This window comes from Dysidea avara, chromosome 7, assembly GCF_963678975.1.
Source record: "Dysidea avara chromosome 7, odDysAvar1.4, whole genome shotgun sequence".
Lineage (NCBI taxonomy): Eukaryota > Metazoa > Porifera > Demospongiae > Dictyoceratida > Dysideidae > Dysidea > Dysidea avara.
The window spans coordinates 12,719,116-12,736,362 of NC_089278.1; the positions used below are offsets into that span (position 1 = coordinate 12,719,116).

Sequence of the window (17,247 nt, forward strand, 5' to 3'; positions counted from 1 at the left end):
TATCCGAGAATCCGGAAAGTCAGGTTCCCGCCCACTTTCACCAGTAAGCGTTATTTCTTCTTGCCATGAATCATTCATTGATAATAATGTATTTTCATGTTCCACACACCACACTCGGTCTCCAGTTAATAATGGAGACGACGCGCTCGAGTTACGCAGTGCACTGCGCGAAGCGCGTCGAACCAATGAACAACTCGAAGAGAAACTTTGCCAACAGTCCACGCTTATAGACAAGTTAGTTGAACAACTGGACCAAGTTAAAGAAACTAACGAAAGAATACAATTAAAACTTTCTGAATTACAAGCGCCTAATTCTCAAGTGAGGAATTTAGAAGACGCGCTTAAGGCGGAGTCAAGTAAGTCGAAGCGTCTGTGGATACAGAAGTGCGAACAGTTACTCGCCCATGAATCAGAAGTGGTAGAGAAGGAGTTGGAAATCGCTCGACTGCGTTCCGTGGTAGAAGAACTTACCTGTGGAGATAAGAGGCACGAGGAAAGGGGACCTACTGATGAGAGAGTGAGTGGCCACGACCACTGCCCCAGTAGAACTTCCACTGCGCAATCGAATACCCAATTACATGATGTCAATAGAGGGCGACGTGGCAAGGCACCGCCCATCGAGTACTTCACTGGGGAAAACCCCGAGGTAACTTTAGATGAATGGCTACCCTCCTTACAGCGAGCGTCGAATTGGAATGGATGGACTTCAGAAGAAACTTTAATTCAGTTGGCAGGGCATCTCAAGGGTCAAGCTCTTCAAGAGTGGAATTTGCTAGAGGACAGTGACAAAGTAGGCTGGAAAGAGGCAGCAAAGGTCCTACAGAGCAGACTAGAACATGGCAATCGTACCATGGCAGCCCAAGAGTTTCGGCACTTGCGTCAAGGCACAACAGAAACTGTCAGTGAGTTTATAAGACGGCTGGAACGTACTTTTCGTATTGCACATGGCAAGGGAATGATGGCAACAGAAAGTAGGGAAGCACTGCTACATGGTCAAATGCAGGAAGGCTTGCTACTTAAGTTAATGGAGAGCCCAGCAGTATCCGGAGCCCTAGACTACAAGAGTCTATGTCTTGCAGCCAAGAATGAAGAGAAACGGCTAGCTGAACTAAGCAGAAGGTATCAATACCAGAGAGGGGACAATACTTACCTTAGTTCACAACAGAAGAAAGGTATTCAGAATGAGAGAGCTTCACATAGGCAAATCTATGACAAGAAGCAGACTCAGCAAGCAGGTACACAGAAGAGTAAAGGAGTACAGCAAACTCATGACTACTCTCCTAAGTGTTATAATTGTGGTAAAGTCGGTCACCTTGCCAAGAACTGCAAGGCACCGAAGTCAGAGAGTAGTGGACAGTCTGGCCGGAAGAATTCTGATTCTAACAAGAATTCACATTTGTGGCAGGTTGGTGCACATGAACCAACTACTACTACTTCCCAGGTAGAAGTTACTGACTTACTTGAATCAGACTCTTCTAGTGACTCAGACAGTGTAAATGCAATACATGTTGGTACAGGTCCACGGTGTGTCAAGGTAACAATACAAGGTGTACCCATGTATGGTGTAGTTGACACTGGAGCAGACATTACTATAATCGGTGGCAGATTATTCAAGTTAGTGGCTACAAAGGCCAGACTTAAGAAGAGGAACTTTCACAAGCCTGACACAGTTCCACGTAACTATGATGGCAAAGTTTTTACTCTTGATGGTAAGATGGATCTGAAAATTTCATTTCAGGGCAAGGACATGACTACTCCAGTATACATTAAGATGGATGCCAAAGACCAGTTGTTACTCTCCGAAGTTGTATGCCGGCAACTCGGCATTGTTCAATATCATCCCAATGTGGAAGTGTGGAGAGGAGGTCATAAGGCACAGAGCACAGACCGTCAATCGTCAGTAGTTGTTCCAATGGTAAGAGTCAAACTTGTACAAGTTACTCGATGTCTTCCTCAGCAGACAGCTTTGGCTAGGGTACAGGTAGAGAATGTACTGAGTGACCAACCTGTGTTACTAGAGACTAGTAAGAGTTTCAGTACTGAGACTGGACTGGAATTAGACTCTGCTGTGATTGTACCAGATGAAGATGGTTATGCTTACGTTACTATAACAAACAATGGTGGTTACACAGTCAAGTTGGATGCTGACACTGAGGTAGGACATGTTGAAGACTTTGAGCCACACAAGGATGGCAAGTGGAAGAAGTCAGCAGTTCAAGTGATGGCTGTTCAGACTGTTAGTGTGTCAGAGAGGGGAGAGAAGCTTATGGAACTACTATCACACAGTATTGTGGGATCGGGCACAGATGATCAGCAGAAGGTGTGTAATTTGTTGTTAGAACACCATGAAGCATTTGCTCTTAGTGAGACAGAACAGGGTAGAACTGATCTTGTACAATTTAAGATTGACACTGGTGATGCCATTCCCAAGAAGCAGCCAGTACGCAGAGTACCATTTGCTGTACGCAATGAAGTTCAACACCAGCTCAAACTGATGGAACAGATGGGTGTTGTTCAACCGTCTATAAGCCCTTGGGCCAGTCCCATTGTGTTAGTCAGGAAGAAAGACGGAACCCTTAGATTCTGTGTAGACTATCGTGCCCTGAACTCTGTGACAAAGAAGGATACATTTCCTCTTCCTAGAATTGACGATTTGCTGGATCAATTAGGACAGTCTTGTTACTTCTCAACCTTAGATCTAGCCTCAGGTTACTGGCAGATTGAAGTACACCCTGATTCTCAAGAGAAGACAGCCTTTATTACACACAGTGGATTGTACGAGTTCCGAGTTATGCCATTCGGGCTGTGTAATGCACCTTCAGCATTTCAGCGTTTGATGGAACGAGTACTTGTGGGATTGAATCCAGAGGATGGTCCCTCATTTGTTGCTGTTTACCTGGATGATGTGTTAATATTTTCACGTACTCTGGATGAACACCTCACTCATTTACAACTAGTACTGGATAGAATCATTGATGCAGGATTGAAGCTGAAGCCATCCAAGTGTAAGTTTGTTCAACAAGAAGTCTTATACCTTGGTCATGTCATTACTCCAGCTGGATTGAAGCCTAACACAGGCAGAGTTTCTGCTGTGAAGGACTACCCAACACCACAGAACATTAAGGAACTTAGACAGTTTCTGGGCTTGGCTTCTTATTACCGTAGATTTATAAGACAGTTTGCCAAGATAGCTCAACCTTTGCATGCTCTGACACGTAAGAATGTAGACTTTGTGTGGACAACAGAATGTCAAGCTGCATTTGATGAGTTAAGAGAGAAGCTGATCAGTGCACCAGTATTAGTGTACCCAGATTTTGATCATAGTTTCATACTGGAAACAGATGCTAGTGTCAGGGGCCTAGGAGCAGTGTTGTCTCAGGTCAAGGAGGATGGACAGACACATCCCATAGCTTTTGCAAGCAGAGCATTGTCAGCACCAGAGAAGAACTACAGCATCACAGACCTGGAAACCCTAGCTGTTGTCTGGGCAGTAAGTCACTTTCATGCTTATTTGTATGGTCATGATGTTGAAGTTAGAACTGACCACAGTGCAGTCAAAGCTGTCTTGGGCACCCCCAGTCCCAGTAGAAAACATGCTCGCTGGTGGACAAAGGTTTACAGTAGTGGGGTGGGAACAGTTACTATTACCCACAGAGCTGGTAAAGAGAACTCTAATGCTGATGCATTATCCAGGAATCCTCTCAATCCCTCCCCTCCTGAAGGAATAGGAGAAGGAGAAATGCAGATCTCAGTAGTGAGAAATAGGTCTACAGCTGAGTCAACCAACACGGGTATAGCTGATCTGTTGTCACAAGGACCTCAGAGTGATCAATTAACTGATTTTGCAAGTGAACAACGTAGAGATCCTGATGTTGTGAAGATCATAAACTTTTTGGAGGATGGTATACTACCATCAGATGATCGACAAGCCAAGAAGCTTGCACTTCAAGGTAGTCAGTTTGTACTTGTTGACAATATTTTGTATTATATAGATCCTAAAAACAATGGGAAGAAGCGAGCAGTGGTACCCAAACAACTTCAGAAAGGTATTCTGGAGGAGAACCACAGTGGTGGAATGGCAGGTCATTCTGCCGTGAGTCATTTGTATGCTGCACTCAGTCGTTCATGGTGGTGGGAAGGAATGTACACTGATGTGTACAAGTACTGTCGTGGTTGCCCACAGTGTGCAACAGCTACAGGGGGAGGAAGGAAGTCCAAGCCACTACTACATCCTATCCCTGTTCAGAGACCCTTCCAGATTATTGGGGTAGATGTTCTAGAATTACCCAAGACTGAGAGTGGGAACAAGTTTGCAATAGTCTTCCAAGATTTCCTGACTAAGTGGCCCATGGTCTACCCAGCCCCAGATCAGAAGGCAATTCGAATTGCTCGTCTCCTAGCTGATGAAATTGTGCCCTTGTTTGGTGTCCCAGAGGCACTCCTGTCAGATCGTGGCACCAACTTGTTGTCTTACCTGATGAAAGACGTTTGCAGTTTCTTAGGCATCAAGAAGCTCAATACAACAGCATACCACCCACAATGTGACGGGATGGTCGAGAGATTTAACCGTACATTAATAGCCATCCTTAAGAAACATGTTGAGAAGTTTGGTATGCAATGGGACAAACATATTCCTGGAATTTTGTGGGCTTACCGTAATACGCCTCATCAGTCTACAGGAGAGAAACCGTCGTATCTGTTATTTGGGTTTGATTGCAGATCACCCACAGAGGCATCACTGTTACCAACCTCACCCAATGGTGAAATTGACATTACTGACTACCGAAGAGAATTAACTTTGTCATTGAAGCATGCTCAAGAACTAGCAGCAGTATCAATACAGAAAGCTCAGACAAAATACAAGGAACAGTATGACAAGTCTGCAGCATCTACACCATTTACAGTTGGGGATATGGTGCTGGTACACTTTCCTCAAGAAGAATCTGGACCTAAAAGAAAATTGTCTCGGCCTTGGCATGGACCATACAGGGTTATTTCAAAGAATGATCCGGATGTTGAGGTAGTCAAGGTTTACTTCACACAGGAAGATAAAATAAGAGTTCACCAGTCTAGAGTTAAGAAATGTTCTCCACATTTCCCAAGTGGATACTATTGGTATGGGAATAAGAGGCAAGGTCCAGGTCGCCCTCCCAAGGAGCTAGAAGATAAAAATAAATGTACACACCAGAAGAAATCAAAACGGTCGAGACGACCTTAAGTTGAGGAGGGAGTGATGTAATAAGGCTCAATAATATTATACCTATGTAACACTGACATATACTAACTCAGGATATTTATAACTGACATGAACTGTAGCCAATCATATCACTTTATTGTACGCATGCGTGTATATTCGTTGGTTACCACTTAGACACGAAATAAAGTTGGTTGTGCCGTTATTGCTCTGTTGACAAGTGCCGTTAATAGCAGCCCACGCTGCAACACTTGAAATATTTAGACCTCCCATAGAGAGTAATACATTTGGGTAGTATTTGTGAAAAATTTACCTTTAGCAACGCTTAACCCTTAAACCTGCATAATCAAGAAAACTGGATTTAAACTTAATAAATACGCATGCCTTGCATAGAGCGCTGTAACTTTCGAAGCATCCATTCTATGGCTATGCGATTTACATTATTCTACTTGTGATGGAACAAGGATTAAAGTGATACCTAGAGTTTTACCCTAACGTTACAACGTGAGGCCATGAAAATAACTTTTTGGTAGGGAACATGCAAACGAACTTTTGTATCAGGCAATATATGATTTACGTGAGTAATCCCACAATCAAAAGTAAGCATGTGGCAAGAATTATGAAACACGGAGACTTGACTTGTCGATGTTCATCACTTCATAACAAGTAAGCCACTGTAGTTACAGTGCTACTCCAAGTAGCCCAGTGGACACACTTTTTAAATCTATGTGTGTTTGTAGGCTATAAGAATTAAGTTATCTCACCTAGTGTCACCATGTGAGTCCATATTGTGTAAACATGCATTTTCGAAAAGCAGATTTAAGGGTTAACCTTGAAAAGAAATATTTAGGCTATTTAGTACATTGCCTGCCTTATGATCTCAGGGTGGTTGACGATCCACAAAAGTTGGATTTCCTACCAAGAGTGTACCTTGATCCTTGACTTCTACATACAGCAAAAACAAAAACTTAAATGAAAATTTCAACAATTTGTTTGGATAAAAGGAACTATTAAACTTTCGTGCTGTAAAGTTTCCCACCCAAAGCTTCTTTTTCCTAGGAGCTTCGGTGATTATATCAGACCATGTATGGAATTATTAGTAAACACCACTTGTCACCCTTAATCACTCACAAACCTTAATGCACTAGTTTGTAATGTACCGGACAGTAAACCAGCCACGTTTCAGGATATTAAACTAAAATTTTAACACAAGATAGATAAGCACCCAATACCTCATTTAAGCTATTAAACAGAAAATAAACCAAAAAGGTAGGTTTCCAAGATCACGTTACAATTATTGAATGTAAAAGTGCTACTTGAAATGATGCTTGTACTGTCCTATGCCAAAAATCCCTTGTTTAAAGGATGAAGATCGTACAATACAGGATACATTAGAGTGACTCCTCCTTCACAGTAGGTAGTATAGGCATGCTGTCTACTTCTAATAACGATACAGTCGAGTCCTTTGTGGAGACTTAAACCCATATGCATGCCATACAATGGTGATGGGGTAAGGTAGAGGTTTAACCAGTTTGTATACAATGCATTTATTGCTCTTTCTACTCCACAATCCACATTTAAAAAAAAGTTGATAGCCAATACTACTGGATTTATTTTTTTGCGTGATTTTTTTTTTGAAATATAACAAGTAAATAAACAAGAAACAGCAATTGAAGTACATGTGATGGAAGCATGCACCTGACCCTCACACATTGCAAGGTCAAGTGCTGCGATAGTAACTGGACTGGCAGGGTTACAGTAAAGAAAAACTGGTGGAGCATCTAATCCAGGACACTACACTACTGGTCTTTCTAAGCAGCAGGCAGAAATGCTAACCTCTTGTAAGCAATACTAGCCGCACCTCCCATTCCCTCGAAAAGTAGAGAATACCAATGGGGTGAAAGAGCCCATTTCAACATCAATATAGCTAAGATCAGACCGACTTTCTTCTTTTGTGTGTGGGTGGGGAATAAGTGATCTAGTACACTTCCCATAGAATTTCTGTGTATCGTTTCACCAACTCTATAGTGGGTGCTGATTGGCCACTTATTCCGCACTCACACACTAAGAAAAAGTTCTGTTTGGTCTACGCAAGACTACCATAGCCACGCCAACTGGTGCGTTTTATTTAGAGAAAGTAGTCTGGTACCACACTAGCCTTTCAAAACAATATAATCTCAACGTGTGTTTCTACTTATCTTACTTACCTTTAGTCCGTTTGAGCAGTTTTCTCTGTGTGCTGATCACTCCTTGGGGGTAGACTTGAGTTCTGGACAGAGCCTGGTACCACTACATCACGTGCGTACTGAATGAACGCTAAATTTTAAATTATTTGCCATGTCAGGAACAGAGGAAATTAACGCCTCAACGTGTTTACAAACCAGGTCAGCAGTGTTTATAAATTCTTAAACTTTGAGCGTTGAAACTTATGCAATTGGAATTTGCGAATTCCAATTGCCTAATGTCCTAGTGACCAAACGGTAAAGTAAATAGGCGCTTCGCGCGCGCAGCGCGCGAAGCGCAGGCTCTCTCATGTGGACTCTTCACTGCAGAGGTAGCTACAGAAATGCTAGTGACTTTGCGCTTTGGCTAGCTACTTTACGCTTTGTCTAGCTACTCTAAACTAACAATATTTTTTTGCAATTTAAACACATCATACAACAACTATGCATAAATAATTAAGTGATATAAAGTACACAGGATGTGATATCACAAAGTGCCATGCATTGTCAACTACAACAATTAAACCATTACAGCATGATCTGTCCCATTCATCTTACTACACAAGTCTCTATCATAAATCTTAGTGTGTGTCTGTGTGTGTATACATGTACGTATGCGTGTATGTGTGTGTGTGTGTGTGTGTGTGTGTGTGTGTGTGTGTGTGTGTGTGTGTGTGTGTGTGTGTGTGTGTGTGTGTGTGTGTGTGTGTGTGTGTGTGTGTGTGTGTGTGTGTGTGTGTGTGTGTGTGTGTGTGTGTGTGTGTGTGTGTGCATGTGTGTGTGTGTCAAACACACACACACACACAAACTATGATCTATGATAGAGACTTGTGTAGTAAGATGAATGGGATAGATCATGCTGTAATGGTTTAATTGTTGTAGTTGACAATGCATGGCACTTTGTGGTACCACATCCTGTGTACTTTATATCACTTAAGTTTTTATGCATAGTTGTTATATGATGTGTTTAAATTTCAAAAAAATATTGTTAGTTTAGAGTAGCTAGCCTAAGCGCAAAGCAGCTAGTATTTCTGTAGCTACCTCTGCAGTGAAGAGTTCACATGATAGAGCCTTCCCAGCTTGTTACGGGGCTCTGTATACCATTGTACATTCAATAGAATAACGTAATGTAGATATGATATGTTATGATGAGCTACGTAGGTATTGATTCGTATATATGATTCACTGCTAGCTATACAGCTATGAGAGCCTTTTGGAAACCACAAATGGCTACTGAAAAATTGCATCAAGTGATTTGGAGTATTTCCATGATAGGTAAATTAAAAGAAAATGAGATCTAATTGCAACTGGTCAAGTGTCCTAAAGCTAAAGAAATGGATACTAGTATTAACGTATAGACTATTCTACTATCCTGGCTACCTTAATTAATTGTGTAAATAATTGTTCTGACATCATGACTTTGCAATAAGTGAGTGAGGATAATATGATATCATTAATTTTGGTGGCTTCCTTTCCACATGTTCATTTGTGTGGGATATGAACAATTCTTGAGGCAATTAGCACACTAGGTTTTTATCTTCAAGGATTTAAATGATTAGAGTCTAAAGATCACAAAGAGTCTAAGAGGCTTTACAATGAGTCTACATAGCTATATAGGAGTCTAAAGATTAAAAATGTAACAATCATCAAAACAGATGAAATTATATCTAACTTCCTTAAAGAATTCGCTAGTGACATAAATGATGCGATAAAATCAATGTTGAATAAGGAATTCACTTGTTCTGTGGTAGAAAAGGATGTGTCCTAAACAATCAAACATGCATCATATCCTAATAGCAGAATATCAAATATTTCTAGCTGAATATTGTACTAATTCAGCATCAAAGGCATAATTTTACTGTACAGTCAGGGCTACAGTATATCATGGATGGTATAAGGTAATCCAAAGGCTGCAGCACAAATTGCTGTAAGACATTCAGTGCTGGTCACTGTAAATCTCTAATGATCATTATTAATTATCCTACCAAGTAGCATTCGTACAGCTTCCTTTTTATTATTGTTTTATCATAGCTGACATTTGTCAAAATAAACTTACATGTACATAATATTATATCCTCGGCCATAGAAACTAGGAGAAGATCATGTTATAGTTATAACATTTGTGACTGAAATTGCCAAAACAGGGAATCTGCATGGGCACAAACTACACCCCACCATGAAACAAATGAAGCCATTACTCAAGATTAACTATATTCAAGTATTTGTGCATGGCACTTGTAACACTTCTTTAGGGAAGTTAGATAAATTTTCGTACAAAAGGACAGGTTTTTCAGTTTTTTTAATGATTTTTCTATTATTTGTAATCTTTAGATTCCTAAGCTTAGACACTCCTTGTAAAGCCTCTTATTGACTGCTTCCTTGTGATCATTAGACTTTAGACTTTAATCTTTTAAACCGTTGAAAAAGAAAACTGAGCAGCATCCAATGACCTAATTCAGTGTTTGTAACTTAATAACAGTTATGTCAACTAAATTAGTACAAGAAACTTATAATAATTAATCTTCTGTGTTGCTATTAAGATATGATGCATGTTTAATTGTTTAAGATACTTCCTTTCCTTCAAGTGTAGCCATTACTCAACATAGAAATGTATGGTACTTGCTAAGAATTGTTTAAAGATTTTTTTTTTGTCAATTAGTAAAAGAGAAGCACAGCTTTATCAGTTTTTATTGTTGTTCTTTTCTACACAACGGCACTGTTAACATTGTAAGCCTTAATGGCAACCCAGAATTTGACTTATAAACAAGATATACACCTGCTTGACATTATATCCCTAATATGCCACTATTGTTTAGTGCAAATTTATAGTGATAAGCTAAAGTAAACATTATGAACAGGTAGCTATGAATAATCAATGTTGAAACATGGAAATTTGGAAATGTTATAAGACTCTTTTACGGATCCGATGCAGTTACAACAATATAGTTAAGATTGTGTGTTGCACACTTCCTGCTTGCCATATCCATTGAGTCCAAATAGAGATCTGTGAGTGTTTAACATGCTACGTAACTTGTTTGACTCTTGTTTTTCAATGATCTCTATTCCCATGTTTTAGTTGTTTACACCAGTTTTAAATGTTGTATGTGATTCCTGGAAGCATTCGTTTCTTGAAGTGTGGTTCATGGAATAGTGTAAATTTTTAGCACAAAAATAATTAAAAACAGAATGCAAAAATTAATAGTAATATTTATACCATGTATCTATACAATCAATTCTAGAATTACATCTATTATAGTGTAATTTCATTGGTGAGTCTGGAATTATGTACTAAAACACAATGTTGCTACTGTTCATAGTAAGTACGTAATAATAAGTTACAATCAATGCTGCCATAAAATTCCTGTTATCAACAGTGTTTATAGTTGGATAAAAATGTCTTTCATTATTAGTCACATAGTTATATGATGTTTGGTAGGTCACAATAGTATCCAAAATTACGAGACCGTGTGAACATGTCAACGTTGGTACTGAGTGGGAAAAATGGAACCATAAAGTCATCAGGCTGATGTCCTATGGTGGGAACAGTCACTGGTATATCATTAGGATACTCTGCATCAGGGTGTCGCTCCAGCCATTCATCAAACATACAATCTACCATGACATGGTGAGGCATGAAAAGAGGATCATTTGGTGATGATACCACATCATCCATTTGTCCTCTCTTATCAAGAGGAAGATTTGTGGCGAGATCACCTGCCCCAGTAATGGTATGAACCTAAACAAGAAAAGTGAAATTATTAATACACAATGATAAAAAATCATGCAGTACTTACCGTGCCATGCATCTATTGTTTAAGTGCAATCAATCGAGAGCCATTTGACTTTGTGAGGGAACATTCAGGGTCAAAAGTGGGAGAACAAAAACACATTCTGTCTTTACGGCATCTACGTATATTAAAGTTAACATCAGCATCAACAAAACTTCGATAGTTTCTTCGTGATAGAAAATTATAAGGTGGTCTTTCATATCTTCCAAAAGTCATGGCAAGATTTACTTGCCGACTTGTAGGCCAGTCAGGATTGTTGCTACTGCAAGGGTTAGTTCCTGTGAATGGGCAACGTTGAAGGGGACCAGTATTAACATTTGGATCACAAATCTGAAAGAATTTTTGCCAACATATTGTGTTCCATCCATCACCGACAATATCTCCAAATACACGAGGAAAACCACTGACATTCCTTGTTGCCCCAAGCCTCTTTTCAGCAAAGAGATCATCTGACAGTATTCCAGTAGATCTTTGAATTTCAATTCGCCAGTCCCAGTAAGGTAGCCTGAAAGTGTGATAGTCCAAGTGTCCCATGCTCTTTAACATGTGTTGTATTTCCCACTCAAACAACAAGTGAAAGTATTTGTGCCAAGTTGTGAATGCAGGTCTGGCATGAGCATAATCCAAACGAATCGATACATCTAAAATGTAATACATATGACATTGATGTATGTACATTTATGTATTAAGATTAAAAAGTCGATTAACAAGTGCAGAAATGTATGTGACCATAATTCAAGTTTTGAGCCATCAAATTACATCATAATACACATACGCAAGTATCACTGCATGCAGATACAATGGATGCTTACTACATACTTATTTACATTACCTGGTGTAGCAGAATCTTTTGAAGCAAAGTGGTGAAGCCACACAAACAAATTATAAAGTGATACATTGCTCATGCGGAGATTTGTGGTTCCTGGAACTGCCTCTTCTAATACAGCCACATACCCTGAGTCAAATGAACATGACTGAACAATAGTTTTAATGAATTCAGCCCAGTCACTATCAGTGTAGGTAGCAAGTGGTCGTCAGGGAAGAACTTGTGACTCAGAGCAATCAGGTCCATAGTGACCAAACTTACACCGACTACAGTCATATCCCGCATAATTTCCATTGCACTTACAGACCTGTGAAGAGAAACCACAATAATATACATGTCAGTATAACTAGCAATTGTACAATTATTATAATAACAGTCCATTATAGTAGAGTCATGCATAGGATCTTTTTAAGTATCAGTACTAACCTTGGTGAAGTAGTGAGGCCAATTGCGACGCACATCAGCACTGTTTATGTCATATCCAGGCAAGTTCAAATCAGTACACTGTCCCCTACCAGCATCCTGTCCACACACACCATCACTTGTAGTTGGACAACACTCCTAGTTTTCTAGACTTGTAACATCACTACATGCTCTTGGTATTTGACCATAAGCCTCCTGCCCCAACAGACATAGCAAGGCAATGGCCATGAAAGAAACTTGACCACTTTGCATTTTAACTAGTGTACAAAAATAAGTTGAAATAGCTACTGTAACACTCAATATGTAAGAGATAGACTAAGTGTTATTTAGTTATTAAAACTTTACAGTGTATGTGGTTGATAATTGATGTCATTTCACATGCATTGTATAGCTAGCTTTTCACATTAGTGCAAAATTTGTGAGGCTGTAATTAGTAGAGATGGCCTCTATAATATATGCCTAATGAGACTGACCCATATACATATGTAGCACTCACCTAGTAGCTAGCTTCAGTTGACGAGAGAAGTTGGGGACTATTATACGGAACGGAACGGAACAGAATGATGGACTAAACTACGGAACGGAACGCTTTCTCAAATTGAAGCTTGCAACTTACCATTGCTGAAACTGCCCTTACGAGTTATCAGTGGCACCTCCAGTGGGTGATTAAACATAACTTACATAAGATAAAAAGAATTAAAGGATCGATTGTGGGTTCTTTAGTAACGAAGTATAAATTGTGGGATGAGCTGTATCAGTGATGTTCATCCTTGGTTCATCTACGGATATACCAAGAAGGGCACTTTATCTGAGCTGGTTTGCTCATTTTGACTTTAGAAAACAGTCTGGGCCAGCTTTTCAAGTCATATGTCAGTGTACAAATAAAGCAAGCAGGAAGACACTGGTAACAGGAAAGAGCCAGCTGAATTAAAACTTGAAGAATTTTGTGCAGTGTGAGAGGAGCAAATATTTTGGCAGATCGCAAAGGGGCTATATTCTGCGAATTGTATGCATGGAGTTATTAACAGCCGGTGCAGTGGACTAATGCTGTATTCAATAGTGAACTGATTTTTTCTGTTGCACAAATTCAAGGATGTGTCTGACTGCTAGCCTTGAATCAGGCCAAATGCCAAAACTCCAAGATCAACGAAATCTCAATTATAAGCCTAGCTATGCATGTGAAACCATGCCCATAGCCACCAGGCAAATGTGATTTGGACCAAGATGTGTGTATAATTTCAATGTATCTAGTCAGACCGGAAATGGAACACTCACATTAATTACATACCACCTAAGAATCCTAGGATTTCTTAAGTGTAACATTCCACATGCTTCACTTCAAACAAAACAGGTTAAATTTGTTCATCTATTTTCAAGTGATTCCCAGTCCAGCTGCATGGTCCATGAAATTACAGTGGGATCACATGTATTTGTTACAGTGTGGGCTGCTCTGTGTTGGATCTACTCTAGAGTTGAGATTTCAAGGTAGACTGTTGCTCAGCCTTCAACGTAGTAGTTTGGAACAGATGAACTCCCGCAGCTTTGCTGCCATGCCTCTGGTCCCATGTTACAGCGGACTGCAGCACCAGCACAACAACCCTGTCAATAAACCACTTTAATTTGTATTCTATTTATTTGCTTCCTGCCACGTGATATTCCAGGAACAATAGAATACTATCATCTCATTTCAGTGGTCTATAACATCCAACAAGTCCTCAGTAGGTTGCAGTGGGGAAAGCTCCAAAACTAATAATTGGCCATGGTAAGCTGAGTAGAGCATTTTTTGTTGTTGTGATGTATAGCTACATTATAGTTTCACAACAAATCTTGTAGAGAGCTGGTTCGGATCCAAGTCTGATACTACATATCTCAAGGTATTCATTATTAATTTTTAGCATTGTTCTTTCTCTGTAGTCAGATCTTTTGGACTTAAACCATGGGTACAATTTGATGGAAAAGTAACAGAAAAATTATTAGGTGTGGTAAAGTTTGGGGTGGGTGTTCTATTACTGCATGTTGTTGACCTAGTTTTGGGGATGGATTGGAACCATTTGATGAATAGTAGTCACTCAAGAGAAACTAAACAGACTGGAGGCTGGAGGAGTTGGTACAGTCAGCCAACTGGAAGGACTGATAACACTAAATGGACTGGAAATACTCTACATACAGGATGATGTACTTTTTGTGAATGATTGTAACCCAAAATTTTCACAATTATATGATTATGCATGATTTGTATTACTTTTATCAATAAATATATGTGACCGGATTTGCAAAAAGGGATCTTCCACACACATCCAATTCTATGAACTTGGAACATCATAACTTAGTGTTTAAAACCTAACATTTTCTCCAGCCACTAAGCCATGTTGGTGTCCAAGTTCGTAAATTGGATGTGTGTGGAAGATCCCTATTTGCAAATCCGGTCACATTTACAAACAATAAAACATATGAAAATCATGTTTCATAGTGCACAAAATAATATTGCCAAGAGAATAATTACTAGAAACGTTTTGGGACACGTAGCACTGTCAATATTAGTACACAGCATCCAAAATGTGTCAAGCATCCGTGCCACCTAGGGGTGACAGGAAATCACATGGCCAGCATCACATGATCACTAACCTTCTTTGGATTGTCCCCGTGTACTGTGCCATGTGACCTCAGACGTGTAACTGAAACTTGCTGCCTGTCATTGCAAAGGGTAAGTTTTAATATTACTATAATACACTATAACGTGTGAGTGACACTATAGACAAGCGGAAAAAATACGGAATAATGGAATATTCTAGTACTGACAGTAACATGCGGGCGGTGGACAGTAAACGGCCAAAACGATCACATCAATGGCGGGTATTATTTAGAATAAGTTAACATCCATTACACTCGCAAATAATAAATCTACATCAAAATAACAAACCACTATAGCTTCTTACCTTGTAAGCATTTCTTTCAGTCTTGGGATCAACAGGAACTTTAGGACATAATCAGTTAGGTCATAAGAATTCGCGAATTCCAATTGCCTTATGCATAGTAACCAAAACCGAAAGGTAAAAGGCGCGAAGCGCCTATTACCTTTCGGTTTTTTGAGAATGGCCCCAAAATACACGGATCATTGTTGCATACTTTATACATACTTGCTATAATGAAACAACAGAATAATTTAATGAAATTCTGTACCATGCTTGTGACATGTTTGTTACTGGATTTTTTCCCATTTGTTAGTCACTGTATTGTAGCCTGAATAATTAATGTTATCCGGTTAAGAAAAAAGTGCCTGATGGGCAATGACATGATTCCTTATTAGTTTTTGGTAAGATCTTTTTATCCTATGTACATCATCTGCAGGTCCAGTTGGGTGATTATTTAACACTGATTTGTTATTTAGACAATTAAGAATGCTATAGACTAACAGATGAAATATGTAAACAAGTACTAGCTAATGCTTATTCACCATGATGGCTCTGTGGACTAAAGCATTAGATTTATGCTTTTTACTTACAAAGAACATCCCTATTGTGGCTTTAAACAGCTTATAATGACAAGCCAAAGTTTCCTACACACTACCATCGTGGTTTGTAGCAAATGGATACTTACATTAGTAGAATTTACTTACAGTGGAACTTCTCTTAACAAACTTCCTGAACTGAAGACACAATAGAAAAAACCTCCATAATAAGGACAAAATTTTGGTCCCAACAGGTCTGGTTAATACATTTTTACCTCTGAGAGAGGAAAACCTCTATATTACAGTAAAACATGGCCAAAAATACTGGGTCCCAAAATGTCTGCAATTGAGAGGTTCCACTGTACACTAGTCCTTGAAATAAAATGGACAGTTTACTGCCTGTGCTCTTAAAACAGTTCTGTTTATGTATCGCGTCATGATAAAATTTGACACAGTAGCTATGGTCACTGGTGACAGAATTGGTGTATCCTTTAGTGGTGCCAGTGTTATTGCAGCGAATACATCTTCTTAGAATTACTTTTAATTTTTTTTTAATGCATGGGCTTGACAAATCACAAAAGCAGCAACTATTCTTAGGTGTGTGGTCCACAACATGCAGAGTGACGTTTTATTAAAACCTGCCACCAACAACCAGACCGGCTAACAAATTACTGAATCCTTACTCCTTGTTTCTTTCTTTTTTTTAACAACACTTGTAACATAGTAACTACTATGATTACTTTCCTGGTTGAATAGCACAAAAAACTGGTAAGCAAAGACCCATTGCCACCATACATTTCAAATTACCATTTTGCATAAACAAACAGTTACTGTGTTGTTCTGCAATCATTTATAATGGGCTAATATGTCATTTTGATACTGTTGATTACTATTATATACTCTTTCTTTTACCTATAAAAGGCTTGGGGCATGGAAGTTCTGCTAACAACTTCCCACAATTAGCTAGCTAGAGACTTAAACGCCTTTATTTTCAGATAATCATGATCCAATATTTTGACATGTGCAATCTTCAAATCTGGCCACAGCATTAGTAATTGTGAAGGTTGAAGAGTGCTGGTGTTTTCAAATCAATAACCAATAAACGCCAAATTCACAATGGAAGTTGTTGGAATTTCTGTTGTTCATTATCAACTAGTTATTCCAGTTGAGATACAAGGTGTCAATAAGTTTTGCTTCTCTCAAGGCAGTCCATTGTCCAGTACATGGTTTATGTGACAGGTTGGGATTATCATATTTGTAGTCATTTTTGGTAATTTGTATATGGTAAAAATAGAGTGTACTATAAAAGACTAATGCCTAATGGGACTAAGGTCCATGTGTTGTCA

General features: G+C 39.2%; 1 long non-coding RNA gene across 1 annotated transcript in view; it reads right to left on the reverse strand.

The window, feature by feature from the left end:
• LOC136261332 (uncharacterized) overlaps nucleotides 1–15,485 on the reverse strand; it is a 31,210-nt gene extending 15,725 nt beyond the window's left edge. The window contains exon 1 of the long non-coding RNA XR_010703862.1: nucleotides 15,390–15,485. This is a non-coding gene — a long non-coding RNA (uncharacterized lncRNA). The remainder of the gene's footprint in view (nucleotides 1–15,389) is intronic.
• Nucleotides 15,486–17,247: the final 1,762 nt, after the last annotated feature.